The 25,414-nt window shown below is 40.8% G+C and overlaps 1 pseudogene; it reads left to right on the forward strand.

Moving 5' to 3' along the window:
- Window positions 1-644: 644 nt before the first annotated feature.
- On the forward strand, window positions 645-24,486 carry LOC120045884 (annotated as a pseudogene).
- The last annotated feature ends 928 nt before the right edge of the window (window positions 24,487-25,414 follow it).

Consider the following 25,414-nt stretch of genomic DNA (forward strand, 5'->3'; position numbering starts at 1 on the left):
ATGCAAAGAATATCAGGACTCTAGGTTAGGGATGGGCAACTGGCAGCTGGCCGCCGAGGCCTCGGATCAATGTTCCTCTGAAAATATCAACTATCTTTGATCTCTCTTATCTTGTGTCCCCTGCCCAGTATTCATGGATACAGCTCTCAGATGATAAACATATGATCTGTGCTATTCAGAATCCTTCGGATGTCCCTACTCCATTGAAATTGACATTTAAAATGGTTAAGGTTAGGTAAGTGATTTGGATATGTGTAAGGTTAAGGTAAGGGTTATGGTTTAGGGTAGGAAGTACCAAGGATTCCAGATAGCACTGATCATACATATGTAGGAGCTATGGATGCAAGGACTGGCCATCCATTATATAACAATGACAGTTTTAATCATGTTTTGAGGCTATAAAATGTTTGTTTTCAATTAAACAGGCCTATGTTAGGTTCTGATGGGAAAGAACAGTTCAACTAAGCTCAACAAGCATTTATAACTTATTTTCTTCAAGAATCAATGGGTATACAGTGCCTAGTGAAAGTCTACACACATTGAACAGTTCAAATATTTGAGATTGACTCATTTACTGTCCAACCACACCATCTCTGGCTCAGGTTGCCAGCCTTCAGATTGACATTTTGAGCATTTGGCGCACGATGGTGGAATGTGGAGACAGTTTAAGGGTGGAGAGGCAGAGTCTGGTGGTAGGGAGACAAACAAGAAGACATGTATTGTAGAGCACCGCTTCAAGGGGTTCAAGTGAGGAATGGGGTCAGCTGGAAAAACTCATCATTCAACCTATACAATGTTGTTTTACTTTATACGTATAGTTATTATCAGTGGGAAGTTCAAATGTATTGTAAACCAAAATGGATGGATTGTAGTTGTTCAACAAATAATACATTATTATGAATGTTAACTGTTGTGTCACACATACGTTTCTGGCTGTGAACAGTCGAGTATAAGGCGCATAATGGTAATTATTCAATCTAGAGAATGTTGTATTACATTATACTTATAGTTTAATTAATGTTTTAATAGATTTGCTTTTCCATGAAAGAAGACAGCAGCTGATTGACCAACTGGCTGTATAGGGTCAACCATGAATAGTTTCGCAAAACTATTTATTGTTTTATGGTCGACCACTAACAGAAGCTAGATCCAAATCATTCAGGTAGCTAACGTTACACAGAAGCACCATATATAAATAAATATTATACTGAAATTCAGCTTTTAGTTTCCATTGTACACATGAAACAAAATAAACCATTATCATAATCATTATTGAAGCTTGGAGCGCTTGTGGTCAGGCGAGTCATTTCTGACTCACTGGACAAAGCTTGCTACCTAACGTTAGCTAGATAGCGTAGCTAACTGTGACTGTTAGCTAGCTAGAAATGTTAACCGTGTGCTGTCTTGCCTAGTCTTATATAGACTACCAACGTTTAACAAACAAAAACTTGCTAGCTCAATTAGCTACCTAATATCACATAGGCTAGACCCTAAACGTATTGACTTAGCTAGCTACCTAGTCTCTAACAGTTAGCTAAGATAGCTAGCTAACAGTGATGTTAGCTGATGTTAATGGAGAAACTTTAACAACAACCATGATCAGTCCAGAAATGAAGCTCGCTACAATGTCACAAACTAATTAGCGACTGCAATGAAATACAATACTACAAATAAAATTACCTATTTTGAACTTTTTGGTATCTTATGCGGCGGGGCTCGACTGTTAACCAACTGACTGACTGTCACAACGACCCGTTGCACATTCAGGCGCCGAGGCCGGCCGGCTCGAGCTGCAATGCAGACTTCTCGAGCAGTGGAGGCAACCGCTGCTGTGTTTTTGGTTCCTTTAGAGGTCATGATAGCTCTCTATTAAGGTTAACAGTACTTCAGCAAGCATTGATGTTGGCAATTGATGATACATGTATGCTGCTATATGCTATGTTGAAAATTACAAGCACAGATTTGTAAAACAGACAGGAAATAGTAGCCTATTGTTGACTTGGTGATCTGAGATCTCAAATGTTCAGCAAACATTTGGCATGCAACCTCTGTTATGACCAAGAAACACTATGACAAAGTTACACAGTTGGTGATAAAATTCATAACTTACCTGGTTTAAATAGCTGTTTTATTTTCTTCCGTCTTCTCAGAATGTGCAGGCAGCCCATAGCTACTGTCAACATTTCCATGAAGGAAAATGTTCGACGTCTCACAAATATGAGGTGTGCAAAAATATTAAATGTGACATTTAAGCACACACTTTTATCCAAAGCGACAGTATGCATGCATTCATTTTCCGTTCGTGGCCTGGGAATCAAACCCACAATCACGACGTTTCGGGTGATTTTTTTTCCATTGACTGTCATGATCGTTATTTCTTTTGGTGTTTTAAGATGCTATAGACTACATTTTTATTAGCTTAATAGGCTATTGCTATTATTCAACATACATGGTAGCCTGCATCACTTCTTCAGCCTAGGTAGCTCTGCGGTCGCCAAGCACGCTCCACTATTGATATCATTAGGCGTACATTTTTATAATAGACAATTATTCTATCTTCTAGGCTACAACAACACAGTGCAATGAGGAATTTATCATTTTTACTACACAAACATTGTCTAGGCTGTAAACTGCAGTGATGTAGGTTAATTTGACTGACCGCTCAAACGATCTTTCGGGTTTCATGCCGAAATAAAGCCCTGATTAAAAAATCATTTAGATTAGTTATGGATATATTCTCAACAGTTTACAAGCCCCAGAAAGTTACATTAGGCCACTAATATGGTGTATTTTGTCAGGACGTATAGGCATTTATAGATAGGCCTAAAAAAAAAAGAAAGGCTATAGCCTATTGGCGTTCAGTGCCGTAACAGTGGCGGTCAGTGCCGTTTCAGATGGACGATTATACATTTTTTTGTGAGCATGGGCTTATTTCTATTACAGCATATTTGATTACTGTCAGTCATATTCCATTCGCTGAGTTTTATTGATAGGTTTAGGCTACTACATGATACTCTAATTTTACATATACCCATCATGAGGTTGCTACAACCTAGCCTATGAATGAAAGTTTACAACGTAGGTGCACAGGTTTAGAGAAAATGACACATTAAATACCACCGTGCACAATCTTGCCTGCATCTAGCTGATCTAGGGTGTATTCATTAGTCCAACAGTTGCAAACTAGAGTTTCTATTGGACAAATTCAGGTACGTTTATCCCCGTTTCGTTCTGTTTGCTTCCGTTTAAGAAACTTTTTTCAACTGAATCGTCAGAATGAATACACCCCTGATTACAAGCAAACAGTTCACTTTCATAGCCACATACAAACAGCTCATTGTATTCCTTCTCGCATCTACACACTCTCCTCTCACCTTTTCCCTTCGCTTGTGAACTTCAATGAACACATCAGCTGTCTGTGACCAGGCGGAAAAAAACTTCCAAGCCAATCCTTCATATCATAACCGCTACACATACCCTACATCTTCACCATATTAGCTAAAGTAATGTCATAGTCAACATAGCTAATAGAACTAACGCGTTAGTAAAGGCACTACAGAGGGTAGTGTGTACAGCCCAGTACATCACTGGGGCCAAGCTTCCTGCCATACGGGACCTATATACCAGGCGGTCAGAGGAAGACCCCAAAAATTGTCAAATACTCCAGTCACCCAAGTCATAGACTATTCTCTCTGCTACCACACGGCAAGCGGTGCTGGAGTGCCAAGTCTAGGTCCAAAAGGCTCCTTGATAGCTTCTACCCCCAAGCCATAAGACTTTTGAACGATTAATCAAAATGGCCACCAAGACTATTTGCACTGACCACCCCCTTTATTTTTACACTGCTGCTACTCGCTGTTTATTATCTTTGCATAGTCACTTCACCCCTACCTACATGTACAAATTACCTCTACTAACGTGTACCCCTGCACATTGACTCGGTACCGGTACCTCCTGTATATAGCCTCATTATTGTTATTTTATTGTATTTTTTACCTACGTTTATTTTGTAAATATTTTCTTAACTCTATTTTCATAAATCTGCATTGTTGGTTAAGGTCTTGTAAGTAAGCATTTCATGGTAAGGTTTACACCTGTTGTATTCGGCGCATGTGACAAATAACATTTGATTTGATTTAAACCGCTATAATTGTGCAGTACAGTCAATAAGCAGTTTAGCAGTTACACAGGCGGGCCCCGGTGACAATACATTTGTATAACCAAAAGCTTATCTTGTCTTGGAAGAGTTCCAGTGTTGGATTGCCATAGCCAGCTAGCTAACATAGTTCTCTGTTTGAGCTGGGTGTTTGAGTAGGCTAAACTAGCTAGCTACATTTGCTACCTAAGTAAGTGAAAGTATATATATTTTTATATAGCTCTCTCTCTATCTCCACCCCTCTATCTCTCTCTCTCACTTGCTACCTATATTTTTGAATACATTTGTTCAATTTGTTCCAAACTGTCCAACTATTGTATTTCTTTCTCTTTGAGTCAAATACTCACCACATTTTATGCACTACAGTGCTAGCAAGCTGTAGCTTATGCTTTCATTACTAGATTAATTCTCTGATCCTTTGATTGTGTTGACAACATGTCAGTTAATGCTGTAAGAGCTCTGATAGGTTGGAGGATGTCCTCTGGAAATTGTCATAATTACTGTGCAAGTCTATGGAAGGGGGTGATAACCATGAGCCTCCTAGGTGAGCCACCTAAGTCAATGTACCCAGAGTATGACGGAAGCTAGCCCCACCTGTTTTCAGCCCCACCTGTTTAGCTAAAAAATATATATATATCAGTTTGCAAACAATGTAAAAAAGTATATATATTTGAGTTAATAAAAGTCGCATCAATGTACCCAGAGTATGACTTTGATGACAAAGTTTGATGACAACTTTTGCACACAAGAAGAATTTGCTCAACTTAATAATTTGGTCCCTTTCTCCCTCATAACTTGGTATTTGGTATTTTATTAGGATCCCCATTAGCTGTTGCAAAAGCAGCAGCTACTCTTCCTGGGGTCCACACAAAACATGAAACATAATACAGAATGACATAATACAGAACATCAATAGACAAGAACAGCTCAAGGACAGAACTACATACATTTTTTAAAGGCACACGTAGCCTACATATCAATGCATACACACAAACTATCTAGATCAAATAGGGGAGAGGCATTGGTGTGAGGTGTTGCTTAATCTGTTTTTTGAAACCAGGTTTGCTGTTTATTTGAGAAATATGAGATGGAAGGAAGTTCCATACAATAAGGGCTCTATATAATACTGTACGCTTTCTTGAATTTGTTCTGGATTTGGAGACTGTGAAAATACCCCTTGTGGAATGTCTGCTGGGATAAGTGTGTGTGTAAATTGACTATTTAAACAATTTGGGATTGTCAACACGTTAATGTTTCTTCTAAAAAGAAGAAGTGATGCAGTCTGTCTCTCCTCAACTCTTAGCCAAAGAGACTGGCATGCATAGTATTTATATCAGCCCTCTGATTACAATTATGAGCAAAACGTGCCGCTCTGTTCTGGGCCAGCTACATCTTAACTAGGTATTTCCTTGCAGCACTGGACCACACGAAAGGACAATAATCAAGATTAGATAAACATAGAGCCTGCAGAACTTGCTTTATAGAGTGTGGTGTCAAAAAAGCAGAGCATCCCTTTATTACGGCCAGACCTCTCCCCATCTTTACAACCATTGAATCTATATGTTTTGACCATGACAGTTTACAATCTAAGGTAATACCAAGTTATTTAGTCTCCTCAACTTGTTCAACAGCCACACCATTCATTACCAGATTCAGCTGAGGTCTAAAACTTAAGGAATGATTTCTACCAAATACAATGCTCTTAGTTTTAGAGATGTTCAGGACCAGTTTATTACCGGCCACCCATTCCAAAACAGACTGCAACTCTTTGTTAAGGGTTTCAGTGACTTCATTAGCTGTGGTTGCTGATGCGTATATGGATGATTCATCAGCATACATGGACACACATACTTTGTTTAATGCCAGTGGCAGGTCATTGCTAAAAATAGAAAATAGTAGAGAGCCTAAAGAGCAGCCCTGCGGTACACCACACTTAACATGTTTGACATTAGAGAAGCTTCCATTAAAGAAAACCCTCTGAGTTCTATTAGATAGATAGCTCTGAATCCTTAGCCTACTGTTCTGACTTGGTGGTGCACATGTAGCCTATAGCCTGTTTTAGAGAAATGTAATAGTCTAATATTGTAAGAGCTTTCATTGTATGCTTATATGCCCCCTTTATTAATCCTATGGTTCTGACTTGGTGTACAGGGAGAATACTGTAAGAACAACCCATGTTCTGAAATGTGTTTAAGCAAGTCAGCCATATACATTTCTTTTAAAGCAGTAAATGAGGCTGAATGAACTGTTTCGGTGCCAGACAAGGCTCAGCAGATAGCCAGGTTTAGCGGTGGTAAGGATTCACTCCATGGTGCTGAAAATAAAGCTCTGCTGTTGGGACAGCTTTACATAGGCCCTAATAGTTTGTGTGCATCGTTTGTCACCGTTAGTGCAATGAATGTATTGTTTATTGTTGTGTTGTGTAGTGGCTTTGCTGGCTTTTTTTCTGCCCACCATTTACAGTGCATTCAGAAAGTATTCAGACCCCTTGACTATTTTCCACATTTTCTTACGTTACAGCCTTATCCTAAAATGGATTAAATAAATAGTTCCCCTAAAAAGAAAAAGGTTTTTTGATTTTTTTTCAAGTTGATAAAATAACCAAAAATAGAAATACCTTATTTACATAAGTATTCACACCCTTTGCTATGAGACTCGAAATTGAGTTCAGGAGCATCATGTTTCCATTGATCATCCTTGAGATGTTTCTACAACTTGATTAGAGTCCACCTGTGGTAAATTCAATTGATTGGACATGATTTGGAAAGGCACACACCTGTCTATCTAAGGCCCCACAGTTGACAGTGCATGTCAGAGCAAAAACCAAGCCATGAGGTCAAAGGAATTGTACGTAGAGTGCCGAGACAGGGCTGTGCAGAGGCACAGATCTGGGGAAGGGTACCAAAACATTTCTGCAGCAATGCAGTTCCCGAAGAACACAGTGGCCTACATCATTCTTAACTGGAAGACGTTTGGAACCACTAAGACTCTTCCTAGAACTGGCCGCCCAGCCAAACTGAGCAATCAGGAGAGAAGGGCCTTGATCAGAGAGGTGACCAAGAACCTGGGGGTCACACCTCAGTAAAAGGCACATGACAGCCCGCTTGGAGTTTGCCAAAAGGCACATAAAGTACTCTCAGACCATGAGAAACAAGATTCTCTGGTCTGATAAAACCAAGATTGAACTCTGACCTGAATGCCAAGCGTCATGTCTGGAGGAAACCTGGCATCATCCCTACGGTGGAGTATGTTGGTGGAAGTATCATGCTGTGGGGATGTTTTTCAGCAGCAGGGACTGGGAGACTAGTCAGGATTGAGGGAAAGATGAACAGAGCAAAGTACAGAGAGATCCTTGATGAAAACCTGCTTTAGAGTGCTCAGGACCTCAGACCGGGGCAGAGATTCACCTTCTAACAAGACAACAACCCTAACCACACAGCCAAGAAAATGCAGGAGTTGCTTCGAGACAAGTCTCTGAATGTCCTTGAGTGGCCCAGCCAGAGCCCGGACTTGAACCTGATCGAACATCTCTGGAGAGACCTTAAAATAGCTGTATAGCAACACTCCCCATCCAACCTGACAGAGCTTGAGAGGATCTGAAGAGAAGAATGGGAGAAACTCCCCAAATACAGGTGTGCCAAGCTTGTAGCGTCATACCCAAGAAGACTTGAGGCTATTATCGCTGCCAAAGGTGCTTCAACAAAGTACCGAGTAAAGGGTCTTAATACTTATGTAAATGTGATTTCATTCTTTATTTTTGTGTATATATATATATATATATACACAAAAATAAAAAATAAATTCTTTGTCATTACGGGGTATTGTGGGTAGATGAGGGGGGGAAAACAATTTAATCAATTTTAGAATAAGGCTGTAAAGTAACAACATTTTGAAAAAGTCAAGGCGTCTGAATACTTCCCGATTTCACTGTGCATTCTAAAATCTCCACTGCCTACAGAGTGCTGTTGAGGCTACTGTAGACCTTCATTGCAAAACATAGTTTTTTAATAAATTATTTGAATGTATTTAGGTTAGTTTTATCTAAAAAATATAACGTATAGATGTGCCAAATTATAAATGTTTCACTATTTTGTTTTTATGAAATACAATACACATGCCGAATAAAAACCTCATATAACCCAACTTCTGAAAAAAGTTTCAGGCTAGATATGCTGAGGTGGACTTGGCCCGAGTACCATTAGCTGGAACCCAAAGTAATATGATTCTCCGGACTTGGGAAGAGCTCGGCCCTCATGAAGTCCCCCCGAGTCCAAGTCAATGCCTAGTCCCCTAAGTATCAAATGTAATAGGCCCGAACCCACCGTGTTGACTGGGAGGTCTCTTTCTTACAAATCACTCAAATTGTTACAATTCCCTGGCCTAGTCTAAATGACAGAGCGTTTCTGTTCTACACAGTTTTGCCAGAACGTTCTGTAATGTTGCACCCACTGAAAGCACCCCAGGCCAGATGTTTGAGGATGACTGAAAGTAATATAAACCTGTCATATGGAACTTGCTGTTGCAGTCATTGGTGGGTGAATATCCAGAGCCATTGCTTCCTAGATTTCACTGGTTGATTTTTGGCCTATCACACAGCGGGATGGACAAAGTTTAAGGAAATCTAACAGTTTTGACAGCAGCTGTCGAAGAACCAGATGGAGTAGATTTTTCTTTGGGGAGAGCAACCAAGCTAGCTTGCTAACTTTGGACCCAACATTTGTTTATTGATCATATCTAGTACCGGTAGCTCTAACCCTAGCTAAATATATGGTCGAGAATAAAAGCTTGCTTTCTGCCTCAACTAGTCGAGATGGTCTGTTAGCTACTAGTAGCTAGGCTAATCTGCTGGCCAATTTCCATATTTTACTGACTTCCAGTTTTGTTTCAGGTCTATGCCCTCTCTTCTCAGCTTATACTTTGCAGGCTAGTTAGGTAGCTATAGCTGCATCTGTTGACCACATGTCAATACTCTGTATCCATACTATTGCCACTATTAGTGGCCAACTAACTTGACTCTCTGTAATGTTAACTCCAAAATAGGTTGCTATTGCTAGCTATCTCCATGGACCCTCCCAGGAAGTGAGTATTACCTGCACCCCTACCAGACAGTTTTACACAGAGAAGAAGCGATGGAGACTGGGCAAAATAATTGGTCAAGGAGGCTTTGGATTGATCTACCTAGGTAGGTAACCAGACTAGTATGTCAATCCATCAAGTTATCACTGATTCTCAACCCCCCCTCCCTCCCTCCCCAACACACACACACACACACACACACACACACACACACACACACACACACACACACACACACACACACACACACACACACACACACACACACACACACACACACACACACACACACCCCTCTTTGAGTGACAAGAGTGGTGACCCCAATTTATGGAGCAAAACGCATGACCAGCAATCACAGATTTGTGTTTTGGGTGTAAACACATCACCAACAGACCACAAAAACTGGGGTACATCTGATTGCTTCGAAATTACTGTCATGTTTATCACGGTTTATTTATCTCTGTGTCCCTCTGTTTTTCTTCGTCTCTCTATCCCCTCTCTCTTTTGCTCTCCCCTTTCTCTCTTACACCCTATCTCTCTCCCTCCTTTTTTCCGTCTCTTACATTTTCTCTCTCTCCCTTCTTCCCTCTCTCCCTTCAGCTTTGCAGGAAGTGGACACACCTGTTGGGGAGGACTCTAATTTTGTGATTAAAGTGGTGAATACAGGAATGCCTGATGGTGTTGTGTGAGTCAAGGCATTAACACCTATGTGTAGGCATTGTCATATGATCAGAGATAATCGAGAGATGATGACAGTTTGACTTAACCACAATCATTTAATGTTAGGCGCTGTTGCTCTCTCACTTTGTATTTCTCTCTTGCTTGCTCTCCTCACTGGGTTTTCTTGGATATGGAAAGTGACAATGAGGAACTGCTGGCTTCAGCCTATAAGTTTAAGGGAGCACATGCAACAGCTTTCAGCATGTCTTTTATTGAAATATTGCCTGCCTAGGCTATTTCCATTTTTCCTCTTATTTGACCCTCTTATTTCATTGTGTCTGCAGGATTACCATGTGAATAGGCCTCTGTTTTCTGAGCTCAAGTTCTATCTGAGGGAAACTAAACCTGAGAACAATGAGTATCAACAACTTCAATCATTCAACATAATGATGCAGCAGACATATGGTCAAGAATTCTTATCCTTTATCCCACATAGACTACATACGGTTTGGTTATAACAAAACCTGTTTTAGGCTACCTCTTATATGAGCAGCCAGGCCCAGTGCAGCAAGAGTGTACTTGGCTGATGAAGAGGCCATAGACATGAAGACTGCTGCCTGGTGTAATTAATAAGCCAAAGCAAACATGCACCTCAGTGGCAGTTAGCCCCGTCCCTGCTTGTTTGAGTTCTAATTCATAGAGAGGGACCCAATCACACATAATGATGCCTGCTTCTCCACTGGGCCCCTGACCACCTGCCAGTCTGGTGGAGAGCCAGTCAGGCCAGCCACCACTCCAAGACAGGCTTCATGTTCACTGTGTGTGTGCCTGCCTGTCTGTCTGTTTCTCTCTGTCTGTCAGTGTGGGTTTTTCGCTATGATTAAAAGTGCATGGCTGTGTGTCTGGCTTAGACATACCTTTCCATATTTCCTTTGTCTGGTCATAGGTGTTTTGCGAACAGTTCGGACAGAGTCAACCTGAACCTCACTTCCCAATTTGTTGTATAACTTTTAAGACCAAAGGCTCAGGCCCCCTAGGATTGTATTTTGGGCACTTGGCCATATTTGCTCAGCACTAGCATCATAAAACAAAATTACAAAGGTAAATAAAACAAAAAAACAAAGGTAAATAATGAATGCAACAAGTAATGAATAAAACAATAAGGCAAAAAGCAAATATGTAGTGTTCTGTTTTTGAACTTTTTTTTGTGTCCGCTATTCCTGTAGAACAAAATAGGTGCACACTTTGCACTGGTGAAAATACATTACATATGTTGTAAATATTTTATGTATATGTAAGACCCAATACATGTTTGATTTTTGTGTCCCTCGTAATTCTGTCCTGCAGTTGTTTCAGTGCTGATGTGGAAGAGGAGCAAGAAGCTGGACTTCCTGGGGATCCCTGCAAACTGGGGATCAGGACTAGCAGAACACAACAGAACCAGGTACTACTGACCATGGTCCTGATGATGATGATGATGATGGTACTTGGTCAATAATCCCTCACACTGGGGTTGGGAAGTGTGTTCGAGATTATTTTACCCCTTCTCCTTGACCTTTGCCCTGTTCAGGTACAGGTTCATGGCGATGGACCGCCTGGGCAGTGTGTGAGAGAAATGGTGACAAGCTAAAGAAACACACAGTGCTACAGCTAGGACGTGTCCTGGTGAGACTCGTACTCTACTATCCTCTGTCACGCCCTGACCATAGTTTGCTTTGTATGTTTAGATGTTTTGTTTGGTCAGGGTGTGATCTGAGTGGGCATTCTATGTTGTATGTCTAGTTTGTCTATTTCTATGTGTTTGGCCTGATATGGTTCTCAATCATAGGCAGGTGGTTGTCGTTAACTCTGATTGGGAACCATATTTAGGTAGCCTGTTTTGTATTGTGGGTTGTGGGTGATTGTTCCTGTGTTTAGTGTTCACTATTTCGGGACTGTTGCGTCTTCGTTTATTTTGTCAGTTTATTGTTTTTGTTCTTTAGTGAAAAGTATTCTAATAAATATGAATACTCACCATGCTGCGTATTGGTCCGATATCTCCTACTCCTCCTCAGACGAGGAGGACGAAGAATGTGACATCCTCTCCATCATCCATTGCTGCATGTCACAAGGATTTCACCTACTGCTTGTCCTCCTACAGCTGGATGTCCTTGATTATATCCATGACAACGAGTATGTCCATGCAGACATAAAGAAGGCCAACCTAATGCTTGGTCACACAGACCCAGCCAAGGTTAGCACTAGCGCTGTCTAAGTACAGTAGGCATGTCTATTGAAGGCATTTCTTGTACTGTGTACAAAACATACATAGACAACTGTTTCAAGTTATTTTAATATTGAGCATTGTGTTAAGCTTCTACTTGTAAGATATCTACACATAGTCTATTTATTATCTGTTGTACATGTGTTACCTGGCTGACAACGGCCTGTCCTACAGATACAGCCCAGACGGAGTGCACTAGGAGAACAAGGAAAACCCAAAGAAGGGACACAACGGAATCGTAGAGTACACCAGCATAGATGCTCAAAATGGAGTCGGTAAAGTGTAATTTCATTGTTATGAACATTCAATGTTTCAGGTGAAAAAAAAGCTATTGTGTTTTGAAAGGTTTCTGGGTAAACATACATGGATTTGTGGACAGTAGATTTCTCTTGTATTGACTGTATGGCCAATGATCTTGCACAGATGTATCTTGCTATGTACAAACTGCATTACTGTATCTTTCAGTTGGCAGAGTACTTGTTTATCAATGCATAATGTAAAGTGAAGCCCCCTTCGTCCCTTGCTTTAAAACCTCCCTCAGTAGTTATCGGAAACACATTAGCTGGAAAATTGCATACATAGTCCTTTTTATTGGACATTGATTCTCCCTGGCCCACATTCCCCCGACACGGACTTCATTTAACAATTCCCTAATTAGCTAAAGTCATAACCTGCATTGTGTATTCATCCCCCATTAATTAAGGCTTTGATGTTTGGTTAGTGAGGGACTGGCCACTGATAACCTCTCTGCTTGCTCAGAGCAGAGGAAGGCGTTAAGGTTCGATACACTGAACGAGTGTGGCTAGACTCCCTAATCGCCGTGCCACTGTTTCTATCGATGTTGTCGATATGGACCAAAACAGACAAGATGTTCATGCAGCGATATTGATAAAGGCAAACATGTCCTTTTTAATATGCTTTAGAGAGAGAGAGAGGAGGGTGGGGGGTATGCTGAACTTGTGTTTTTCTGTTGGATGTTCTCTGAATGAAAAGGTGGATGTTGGGCCCATGTATTGTAATCATTGTTTTCCATATATACATTTAGCAGAGGTACACAGCCACAAAATAAAATAACACACAAAAATAAATAAATGTATTTCTCTTTTTTTTGGAAGAAAACATTTGGGGATGGTAAAACATTTTCAGTGTAAACTTAAATGGCTGAAACCATATACTGTATAAATTATGTAGAAAATATACTGGATAGCATAAGAACTTGCATAATTTAAGGAAATTAGCTTTTAAACTGAAAATGTTTTCTTGGCCCCATGGCAAAATGTGTAGAATTGCAGGAAATTAGTTTTAATGTGGCAACATTTTGTCTCTCTAAAACCATGGCCACCGCCACCGCTGCTGAAAAAAACACTGATTGAACTTCACAGTTCCATACAAGCCCATATGTTGCAGGCAGAACTTACTTCAACATGTTCTCAGTTGTCCGTCTATGGCTGTTCTCATTGTGTATTTGATGTAATAAGAGTTTAGATAGGAATGACGCTTAAATCACAGGACTGGTTCAAACACAGGTCTGTTCTTTTACATTGAAGTACACTCACTCACACCTAGCACAATTTGTTCTCGTGTCACATACAGGCAGTTGCATATGGTCCTCATTCCAACCCTTCGGTCTAGCCTAAACAGTAGAAGCTGTTGTACAGGTGAAATATTCCTTTGCTTCTATGGCCCAGGGGTCATGAATCTTCTACAAACCAAAGTAGGTAGAGAGTATAAGATGAAAATATGTGCTTATGCAGTGATCTTCTTCTAACCACTACTGACATTCATAAGTCCTTTTATATATCTAACGCTGTCGTTAGGTCTACAGTACACCACTATTGGAATTGGTCAATCAAGAGGCCATTTGGTAAAGTTTCCCATTTTTAAATACAGTTGATAAACAAACCATTTTTTTTATATTCCAGGCAGATAAATTGTATATGATAGCTGCTCGTACTTGACCTCTATGTTGTAAGGCAGTTTCGGAGTTTCTTTGGGTCAAATGGCAATTGAAATGCATGCAGATTTTGACGAGGAGCAAGACTACTTTTTGCTCAAGATCCTGTCCTCCCATCTCACCTCTCATCAAACTCACCGGGTAGATGTTGATAGGTTGCCATGACGAGGGCGGAGATTGAACACAGAGTGATACACCGCTGAACTCTGAGCTAATTATCACCTATTGGAGCGGGATGCTTCGGAACACAGACATTCCAACTGAGAGGGTTAAGAGTGTGACACCATGCTTTCGGAAATCTGAATAACAGTAGGAGATGACAACCCACTACATTGTCACCTAACTCCTCTATGACAAGCCTGGAGTATGTAGGGCTCTGAGGTTCACCTTCTAAACTGTGTGTGTGTGTTTGCTCGTCCGCATGCATGTGTGCATTTATTGTGTCTGTGCCAGGGTTTCCGTTATAGCAGGCTCTTGCCGGCCTTTGGCACCCAAAAAAAGTATTAAAAGCCGCTTAAATAATACTTGCCAACCAAAATGACCGGGAGAAAAAAATATCCATTGCAAGATAATGCCTTTTATTCATTGATGGAAATACCAGTTGAAGTAAATACACTGTCATGCTTATCGGTCGATAGGTTCATTTGCATAATTTAGTGGAATTAAATCGGCCTGTGTGTATTTTCATTAGTCATCATGTATCTTATTTACAACTATCACTCGCAGAGCCTTTTTTGCGGGATTTCTCCTGCAGCTTCTCAGCTGGTTGCTGCTGGAATAAAACATGCTTTTATTTTATTGCCCATTCGTTGCAAGAATTCTAAATGCCATCACACATTAACAACAGTTTTGGTGCACGATTAAAAATACCTACTATTTGTATTTCTCAACTGGTAATTGAAGCGAGGCTCCCATTCACCATCCAAGTGCAGGCAATAGGCTATCATCTCGTCACCCATCACTTTATAATCAGAGCTGGAGGCAGTATGCATTTTGAAAACATACTTAATTGTTTGAAACCTGAATGTTTTATTTCATATTAGGAGACATGTCTTACCTTGCTTCAAAGTAGCCTATTGGCAAAATCCGACCAAGGCAACGTGGAGGCAATTTTCTTATGAAGACTTCATAGGTGGCACTTGAGTTTCAAGTTTGAGGAAGTTAACAATTTATCATTTATCCTACCATTTCTACCGATCCTACCATTTCTACCGTTCACTGAACAGTTTAATTTCAATAATAACGTTTTCATTACTCAAAATCATTGTCATGTGGTTAATCATAAAAGTTTGAATTAAAATGATAACAATCTAAATGTTAAAAGTCAACTAATGCAAGATCACCAGCCTCTGCAATATGGACACATTGATACACCGTGATACATTGGCGGCTAAAGAAATTAACGCATGGAACTCATAGCCTAAAGGCCAATGCGGCAGTAGGCCTAAAACCTCCGTTGCTCTTTCACACTGAGGATTTGTGATTATTGAGGGGGAGACTGTTGGAAAGATTTTTCAAATGCTCCCTCGACATTATCAGGACAGAGAAACCAGACACATGCTCATTGCTCATGTGGAGCACTCCAAACAAAATACAATGAAAACATTGGCAAATATCGTAAATGATGGTTATGAAATTAACCAAAACGTGTTTCTCACAAGTGTAGCAGATTGTGAACTTTGCAAACAAAGTTTCCACTCCGATAATGAGAACGGTAAATGACTAATTAATACATGTTTTACATAATTCCTATAATTTGGTTACATTAATTTAACGGTATATTAACTCTGGTGAAGTATGTAATGGGGAATCATAAAAATAATAATCAAAGGGCAAACAATTCACACAATTAAATGTGGAGAGAGCTGAACCATTCTGGAGAGACTTGCCTATATCTACGCCACACTCCTCCCCTTCTTGTCTCAACATTTTACATTTTACTCAAGACACATTATCTTCACACACATTTTATATGCTTTTCACCGACAGCCGCAACTCAATAATCAACTAGGTCTATCGCCATGTGGAACCGATGTGAAATGGCTAGCTAGTTAGCGTGGTACGCGCTAATAGCGTTTCAATCGGTGACGTCACTCACTCTGAGACCTTGAAGTAGTTGTTCCCCTTGCTTTGCAAGGGCCGCGGCTTTTGTGGAGCGAGGGGTAACGATGCTTCGAGGGTGGCTGTTGTTGATGTGTGCAGAGGGTCCCTGGTTCAAGCCCAGGAAGGGGTGAGGAGAGGGACGAAAGCTATACTGTTACACATGCGCGCTGCCCAAATTAAATGCTTCCCAAATAGGTATGAGCTTGTGATTTGAAACAATCCATTCTTTTTTTAAAGAATGATTCTCGATTCCTCTGTGGCTAAGTCATGCTTTCTGGTGAAGTATTTTAAATTATCTTATTTATTTGTGTGTAGGCAGGAGTAATTATATAATTATGGCAAATATATTTTCATTTACTTCGCTATTTGACCCACTGCTATGCTATTTCTCTCCTGTTCTGTTGGTTTTAATATCAACTTTATTTTTGTTGTCCAGAAGCCAAAGGCACAATCCTAGTCATACCATTCTAGATGTTGCGTCTTTAGATTCCCACTCTTTCTAAATTTCTGACAGAGATTTTCATGTCTGTCACATAAGGAACCGCTATCAGGTGCGAAGTTTAGAATGGCGTTTTCCCATGTCTAGTGTTTAGAATGGTGTTTTCTTGCAAATTGCATTTTGACAAATGTTTGAAAATTATGTTTATTGGCTGCTTCATTACATGAGTTGCGTGTTCTGTTAAAATACATTACCATAATCGTAATGTGATTTACGTCATTCTGAGCACGGTGGGTGGACGCTTATGCACCCAATGTATATTTGTCCGGTAAATTTCTGAAATGGCCGGTAAATTAAAATCTTCCTGGCCACATTGTCCGGGCGCCATATTTTCCTAACTGAAAAACCATGGTCTGTGCATCTATTGTGTGTGTGTGTATCCTGCCCCCGCTCTCGTTAGGGAAAGATGCATAAATACACTACCAAACTTTAAAGTGAATGCCATTGTGAACAGGGACAATATGTCCAAAGAACTCACACAGGCAGGCTTAACATAGTTATAATTGTTCATCTATTATGTGGCTGTTGGAGTTGGAGCAGTTTGAGTGCTGGTGTCACTGGCTCTCAGTATCAGTGAGGCTTTATATAATTGTTTACAACAATGGCTTGATTAGATGTGGCAGCAACAAATATACTGTAATGCTGACCTATGCACTTAATTAAGTACTTAACATCTTGCACTCTTAAGATAATGTATTCAATAAATGATTTAAACAATCGGTTTAATCCCAGAAATGAAGGCAACAGAGGCAGCAGCAGTGGCAACCACCAGCAGTGGCATCTAACTACAACCAACAACACTAGCCAACTAACAAACAACACCTGCAATGTCCGTCTCAATGCTAGTAGTGCTGGCCTGCTGGGTGCTGCTGCCTGACGGACACTCTTGTAGCACTGGCTGGGATCAATGCTATCCATGGATCTGGTTCAAGATTTCTCCCTCTGATGAAGCCAGTCGATAGGTAATTTCTCCAGAGATGTGAGGCCGTTACAGTATTGAGTTGCTAAAACTCCTCGGGCTCGACCCCTCACGTGGACTCATTTCAGACATATTGATGAACTCAACCACAGTTTTTCATAAAGACACTGGCTCAGTGCAGGGTTTGTCCACTTCTTCATTCAAACTAGATGGAAGGCATCGTTTACAATGAAGTCCAGAGATTAATGCCTAGTCTAGCCATCAGTATTTAGATGACTCCCCAGTGCACAGCACCCTGTCGACTTCTGTAACATGTGGTAGTGATTTTGGCTCAGACATCTCTGTGTGTGTGTGTTTTACTGCCTGAGAGAGGGATCGAGTGTGTGAGTGTATTTTTAGGCAATGCAGCGGGCGTCTGTATCATGTCAAAGGCCACAAGGATCCAGTTTCCTGGAACGGGCCAGAACGGGAGTAAACTGACCAAAAAAGTCAGCCCTCCTCCCCTCAGAAAGCCCTGTTTGTCTGCGGAGCATGCTGTCGAAGGCTTCCGCCGAAACGTGTCCGTATGTTCTGACCTCTGCGTCTAAGAAAATACATTACAATGTAAAGAATATTCCAGTGAGTGCAGGTTTTGTCTTTCTTTAAGTATATGGCTTTTGAACCCCGCACCCAAATACTTTTTGTTGCTACAAACATTTGAGCTGAGCACACCAATTTCCCTTCCTATGTCTGCAGAGCAGGACATCGATCAAGGAAAATGTAAAGACTAACACCAGCTGCGAAAACAAAACAAGCCTCTGTCATACCCTCTCTTTTTCATATTGTCTTTTTTCCTCTGAACACATCCTGTCAATCAAAGCTGTTTTTATCCTCCTAGACCAGGTTCTGAACTTCTACTACCTCTCGCCCCTCTCTTTTTGGCTCTCTCTCTCCCCCTCTCAGTAGTTCCATCTAGACGTGGGAACCTGGAGGTGTTGGGCTTCCGTTTGCTCCACTGTCTGTGTTGGGCGCTGCCGTGGGAGGCCAAGACCAGGTACTAAGCAAACACTCTCCCCTCTCTCTGGTTCCTTGTCCTCCATCTCCCTATTAAACCATTGTTTCCCCTCTCTCCCTCTGTATTTCATGCCTGTTTTTCTCTCTCTTTCCAGACTCATGGGTAATCTACCTGGCTCGGTGCAGCAGCTATCTGTGGGTGGAGCTTCCACATGTGAGTGAGAAGGCCTACAGTGGCTTGCGAAACTATTCACCCACCTTGGCATTTTTCCTATTTTGTTGCCTTACAACCTGGAATAAAATATATATTTTTTTGTGGGTCTGTATCATTTGATTTACACAACACACTTTGAAAATGCAAAATATGTTTTATTGTGAAACAAACAAGAAATAAGACTAAAAAACAAAAAACTTGAGCGTGCATAACTATTCAACCCTCCCATGGTCAAAACTTTGTAGAGACACCTTTTCCAGCAATTACAGCTGCAAGTCTCTTGGGGTATGTCTCTATAAGCTTGGCACATCTAGCCACTGGGATTTCTGCCCATTCTTCAAGGCAAAACTGCTCCAGCTCCTTCAAGTGGTACAGCAATCTTTAAGTCATACCACATAATCTCAATTGGATTGAGGTCTGGGCCATTCCAAGACATTTAAATGTTTCTCCATAAACCACTTGAGTGTTGCTTTAGCAGTATGCTTAGGGTCATTGTCCTGCTGGAAGGTGAACCCCCGTCCCAGTGTCAAATCTCTGCAAGAATGGAACAGGTTAACTTCTTATGGCTGCAGGGGGCGTATTGAAAAACTGGAAAATATGTGCCCATTTTCAAACGGCCTCTTAATCAATTTTTGCTCTTACAATATGCATATTATTACTACTATTGGATAGAAAACAGTCTCTAGTTTCTAAAAACGTTTGAATTATTTCTCTAAGTGGAACAGAACTATTTTTACAGCCCATTTCCTATCCGGAATTGAGATTTCCAAAATCGATGTCTCTCTTCAAGACCTTGTCTATAAAAGGGCATGTCACTTGGGACCATAGAAACACGTCATACGCCTTCCCCTGGGTGTCATGCGGAAGTGAGAGCAGAAAGGACTTGAATATCTCGTTCAGGGCTTGAATACAGCCTCTTGGAGTGAGAGGACCGCCATAATTGTTTTTCTCCCAGGCGCGAAGTTGGACTTTGTATTGCCTCCTGGAAAACTGTCGTTATACGTGAATATAGTCTCCGGCTTCGATTTGACTTGATACATGTCACAATATCATCCTAAAGTATGTTTTTTCAATATAGTTTAATTATATTATTGAAATTTATTCGGGACTTTAGACGTGATGCTTTGGAAGAATTGTTTGAAGAAGGAGAGGTTAGCGCCGCACGGCCAGTGTGCTTGCTAATTCAAGAGGGAAATAGTTCGTTCTGGATCCCAAACAAAGACTGTACTGGACAATGGACCCCTTTACAACATTCTGATGGAAGATCAACAAAGATAAGGACCCAATTTGGGATGCTATTTAATATATCTGTCGAGCTGTGCTATCGCTACCGATTACTTGGAATCAATGTTGTTGTGTGTTAGCCATTGCAGTAAGCTAATATAACGATATATTGTGTTTTCGCTGTAAAACACTTAAAAAATCTGAAATATTGTCTGTATTCACAAGATCTTTGTCTTTCATTTTGCTATACACCATATATTTTTCTGAAATGTTTTATGATGAGTAATTAGGTAGTTGACGTTGGTGTCTGTATTTACTCTGGCTACTCCCGTGCGATTTCTGACTAGCTATGATGGTAGCAGTAATGTAAAACTGATTTATAGCTAAAATATGCACATTTTTTGAACAAAACATAGATTTATTGTGTAACATGTTATAGGACTGTCATCTGAGGTAGTTTTTTCTAGGTTATTTAGGTTGGTTCTAGGTTAGTTAGGTTGGCTTGTGCATGCTACTTGCATCCTACTTGTGCTGTGAAAAATGTCTGTCCTCTTTTTTATTTGGTGGTGAGCTAACATAAATATATGTGGTGTTTTCTCTGTAAAACATTTAAAAAATCGGACATGTTGGCTGGATTGACAAGATGTTTATCTTTCAAATGCTGTATTGGACTTGTTAATGTGTGAAAGTTAAATATTTAAAAAAAATAGATTTTGAATTTCGCGCCCTGCAATAGAGCTGGATGTTGTCATAAGTGTACCGACGTCGGGACAGCCCGCCTAACAGGTTAACCTCAAAAATGTCCCTGTACTTAGCGCCATCCATCATTCCTTCAATTCTGACCAGTTTCACAGTCCCTGCTGTTGAAAAACATCCCCACAGCATGATGCTGCCACCACCATGCTTCACTGTGGGGATGGTCTTCTAGGGGTGATGAGAGGTGTTGGGTTTGCGCCAGACATAGCATTATCCTTGATGGCCAAAAAGCTACATTTCAGTCTCATGTGACTAGAGTACCTTCTTCCATATGTTTGGGGAGTCTCCCACATGCCTTTTGGCGAACACCAAACGTGTTTGCTTATTTTTTTCTGGCCACTCTTCCATAAAGCCCAGCTCTGTGGAGTGTACAGCTTAACTTCTACCGACTCAGAAACCCTGATCCGGGAGCACCCCCACCTCCCCCACCAGTAAAAAAGCTGAATAGCATAGCTAGCATGGCGTCACAAGTAAATAGTAGCATCTAAATATCATTCAATCACAAGTCGAAGATACCAGATGAAAGATCCACTTCTTGTGAATCCAGCAATCATTTCTGATTTGTAAAATGTTTTACAGGGAAGACACAATATGTAAATCTATTAGCTAACCACGTTAGCAAAAGACACCATTTTTCTTTGTCCACCATTTTTTCTCTCCACCAGTAGCTATCACCAATTCGGCCAAATAAAGATATTGATAGCCACTAACCAAGAAAAAACCTCATCAGATGACAGTCTGATAACATATTTATTGTATAGGATAGGTTTTGTTAGATAAATGTGCATATTTCAGGTAGAAATCATAGTTTACAATTGCACCCACCATCACAACTCGACTAGAATAAATACAGAGAGCAACGTGTATTACCTAATTACTAATCATAAAACATTTCTTAAAAATACACAGCGTACACTAATTGAAAGACACAGATCCTGTGAATCCAGACAATATTTCAGATTTAAGTGTCTTACAGCGAAAACACAATAAATCGTTATATTAGCATACCACATGTGCAAACATTACCCCAGCATTGATTCACGGCAAAAAGAGCGATAGCATTATCACCACCAAAATGTATTAATTTTTTCACTAACCTTCTCAGAATTCTTCAGATGACACTCCTGTAACATCATATTACAACATACATATAGAGTTTGTTCGAAAATGTGCATATTTAGCCACCAAAATCGTGGTTATACAATGAGAAAAGTAGCCAAGCTGGTCAGAAAATGTCGGGCGCCATATTGGACAGTGATCTAGTCTAATGCATAAATACTCATAAACTTGACAAAAAAATACAGGGTGGACAGCGATTGAAAGACAATTTAGTTCTTAATGCAATCGCTGAATTACATTTTTTAAATTATCCTTACTGTGCAATACATGGTGCGCCAAAGCAAAGCTACCCCAAAGAAAATGGCGGTATATGCGTTTAACATTTTTCGACAGAACAACGATTTATCATCATAAATAGTTCTTACTATTAGCTGAACTGCCATCAGAATCTTGGGCAATGAATCCTTTCTCCGGTCTAATCGTCTTTTGGTCGAAAGATGTCCTCTTGTCCCGTCGAAATGGCCACTAACGTTCAGCATGTACTAGAAAAGTGCCCAGCTCTTCAAAGTGCGTCACACAGAAATGCCATAAAATCGCACTAAACGGATATAAATTGCTATAAAACGGTTTAAATTAACTACCTTATGATGTTTTTAACACCTATAACGAGTAAAAACATGACCGGAGATATATTACTGGCTAAACAACAGCTTGGAAGGAGGCCAGTCCGACATCCATCGTGCGTCAGGCGCAGAGAGGAAAAGAAATGTACTTCCGGTCTTTGGTCTTTTATACAGGCCCTGATTGCGCAATCGACTCCATTCAAATTGTCACCACTTACTGACATCTAGAGGAAGACGTAGGCAGTGTTTGTATCCCCATAGCATTCACAGGGGCATTACAACTGACCTGGGAACAGGGGCCAAGATTTCTGAAATCTCACTCCCTGTCATGAAAAGTGCTGTAGAAGGAGTTCTGTTTCACTCAGAGACATAATTCCAACGACTATAGAAACTAGAGAGTGTTTTCTATCCAATAATAATAATAATATGCATATTGTACGAGCAAGAATTGAGTACTAGGCAGTTTAATCTGGAGACCAATTTATGCTAAGTCGAAACAGCACCCCCTATATTCGCAAGAAGTTAAAGTGGTCCTGTGGAGAGATACTCCAATATCTGCTGTGGAGCATTGCAGCTCCTTCAGGGTTATCTTTCGTACTTTGTTTCCTCTCTGATTAATGCCCTCCTTGCCTGGTCTGTGAGTTTTGGTGGGCGGCCCTCTCTTTGCAGGTTTGTTGTGGTGCCATATTCTTTCAATTTTTTAATAATGGATTTAATGGTGCTCCGTGGGATGTTCAAAGTTTCGCATAATTTTTTATAACCCAACCCTGATCTGTACTTCTCCACAACTTTGTCCCTGACCTGTTTGGAGAGCTCCTTTGTCTTCATGGTGCCGCTTGCTTGGTGGTGCCCCTTGCTTAGTGGTGTTGCAGAATCTGGGGCCTTTCAGAACAGGCGTATATATACTAAGATCATGTGACAGATCATGTGACACTTAGATTGCACACAGGCAGAATGTATTTAACTAATTATGTGATTTATGAATGTAATTGGTTGCACCAGATCTTATTTAAGGGCTTCAAAGCAAAGGTGGTGAATACATATGCATGCACCACTTTTCAGTTTTTATTTTTTTGAATTTTTTCAAATAAGTTATTTTTTTCATTTCACTTCACCAATTTGGACTATTTTGTGTATGCCCATTACATGACGTCCAAATAAAAATCTATTTAAATTACAGGTTGAAATGCAACAAAATAGGAAAACCGCCAAGGGGGATGAATACTTTTGCAAGGCACTGTACGTACCAGTCAGTCAGTATGTGTCCAGAGTCAGAGTCCAGTAGTCAGACACCTCTGGGTGAGTCAGACACCAGTCACACCACAGTTTCCCAGGTGTCAGTGAAACACTTGATCAGTCTTTCAAAACCCCATCCTAGAAATCCGTTCCTACAACTCCAGGATCCATCCCAGAGAGAGTTCTTTGAGACTCGGGTGTTCTGTTGTCTGTTATCTCTGGTCCTGTAAAGAGAGGTCACGTCTCAATGAGGTGACGTCTCTGTGTGATGTGATATGGTGGTAACTGTCTGACTGAGCTGATTCTCTGCAACTCCTCCAGTGGCAGGGCCCGGCTGGCCGCCACAGATAAGGCTCAGGACATGCATCAACCCTATTATATAGTGTGATACACACTCACCACTGTGTGTGTACACTCTAGGTAGCGGGAAGGGGTGAAAGTCATCAGATTGTTTCTGTGTACTGAAACACACATCACCTGGGGTGTGTCTGTGTGTTTGGTAGTTATAGCCAGTGTTTATCAAAACTCTATGATAAGAGACACTGAGTGGGACTGTGAAGCATATTGTTAATTTTTCTCTTTCTCTCTCCTCTTCCCCACTCCCTCAGATGAGTTGACCAGGTTCTTGCTCCATGTCAAAGTTATGGGGTGTAAGCAACGTCCGGATTACCAGAAGCTGAGAAAGCTGCTGTCCGAGGGGGGACAGAGAGCTAGCAGAGGCCAGAGAAGGCTGGACCGGTCTGGGCCATGAGGATAGGTGTCACGGCGTTTCTCCAACAGAGGGTCTGATGGCCCGGGTAAGGTGAGAGACCTGAGAGATTACCTAAACACTTGCATTGAAGTTGTTTATGTAGACCTAATCTATCAATCATTCACATGCATATCCAGATCTACGCCCAAATGTAAGTGGTCTATGGCTTACTAAAAGTTTGAAAATCAGGTAGCAAACATACTCGTATGAAGTAAAGTATCAGGACCTAACATACAGTGGGGCAAAAAAGTATTTAGTCAGCCACCAATTGTGCAAGTTCTCCCACTTAAAAAGATGAGAGAGGCCTGTAATTTTCATCATAGGTACACTTCAACTATGACAGACAAAATGAGAAAAAGAAATCCAAAAAATCACATTGTAGGAATTTTAATGAATTTATTTGCAAATTATGTTGGAAAATAAGTATTTGGGCAATAACAAAAGTTTATCTCAATACTTTGTTATATACCCTTTGTTGGCAATGACAGAGGTCAAACGTTTTCTGTAAGTCTTCACAAGGTTTTCACACACTGTTGCTGGTATTTTGGCCCATTCCTCCATGCAGATCTCCTCTAGAGCAGTGATGTTTTGGGGCTGTTGCTGGGCAACACGGGCTTTTCTATGGGGTTGAGATCTGGAGACTGGCTAGGCCACTCCAGGACCTTGAACTGCTTCTTACGAAGCCACTCCTTCGTTGCCCGGGCAGTGTGTTTGGGATCATTGTCATGCTGAAAGACCCAGCCACGTTTCATCTTCAATGCCCTTGCTGATGGAAGGAGGTTTTCGCTCAAAATCTCACGATACATGGCCCCATTCATTCTTTCCTTTACACGGATCAGTCGTCCTGGTCCCTTTGCAGAAAAACAGCCCCAAAGCATGATGTTTCCACCCCCATGCTTCACAGTAGGTATGGTGTTCTTTGGATGCA

Source organism: Salvelinus namaycush, chromosome 4, assembly GCF_016432855.1.
Source record: "Salvelinus namaycush isolate Seneca chromosome 4, SaNama_1.0, whole genome shotgun sequence".
Taxonomy (NCBI): Eukaryota; Metazoa; Chordata; class Actinopteri; order Salmoniformes; family Salmonidae; genus Salvelinus; species Salvelinus namaycush.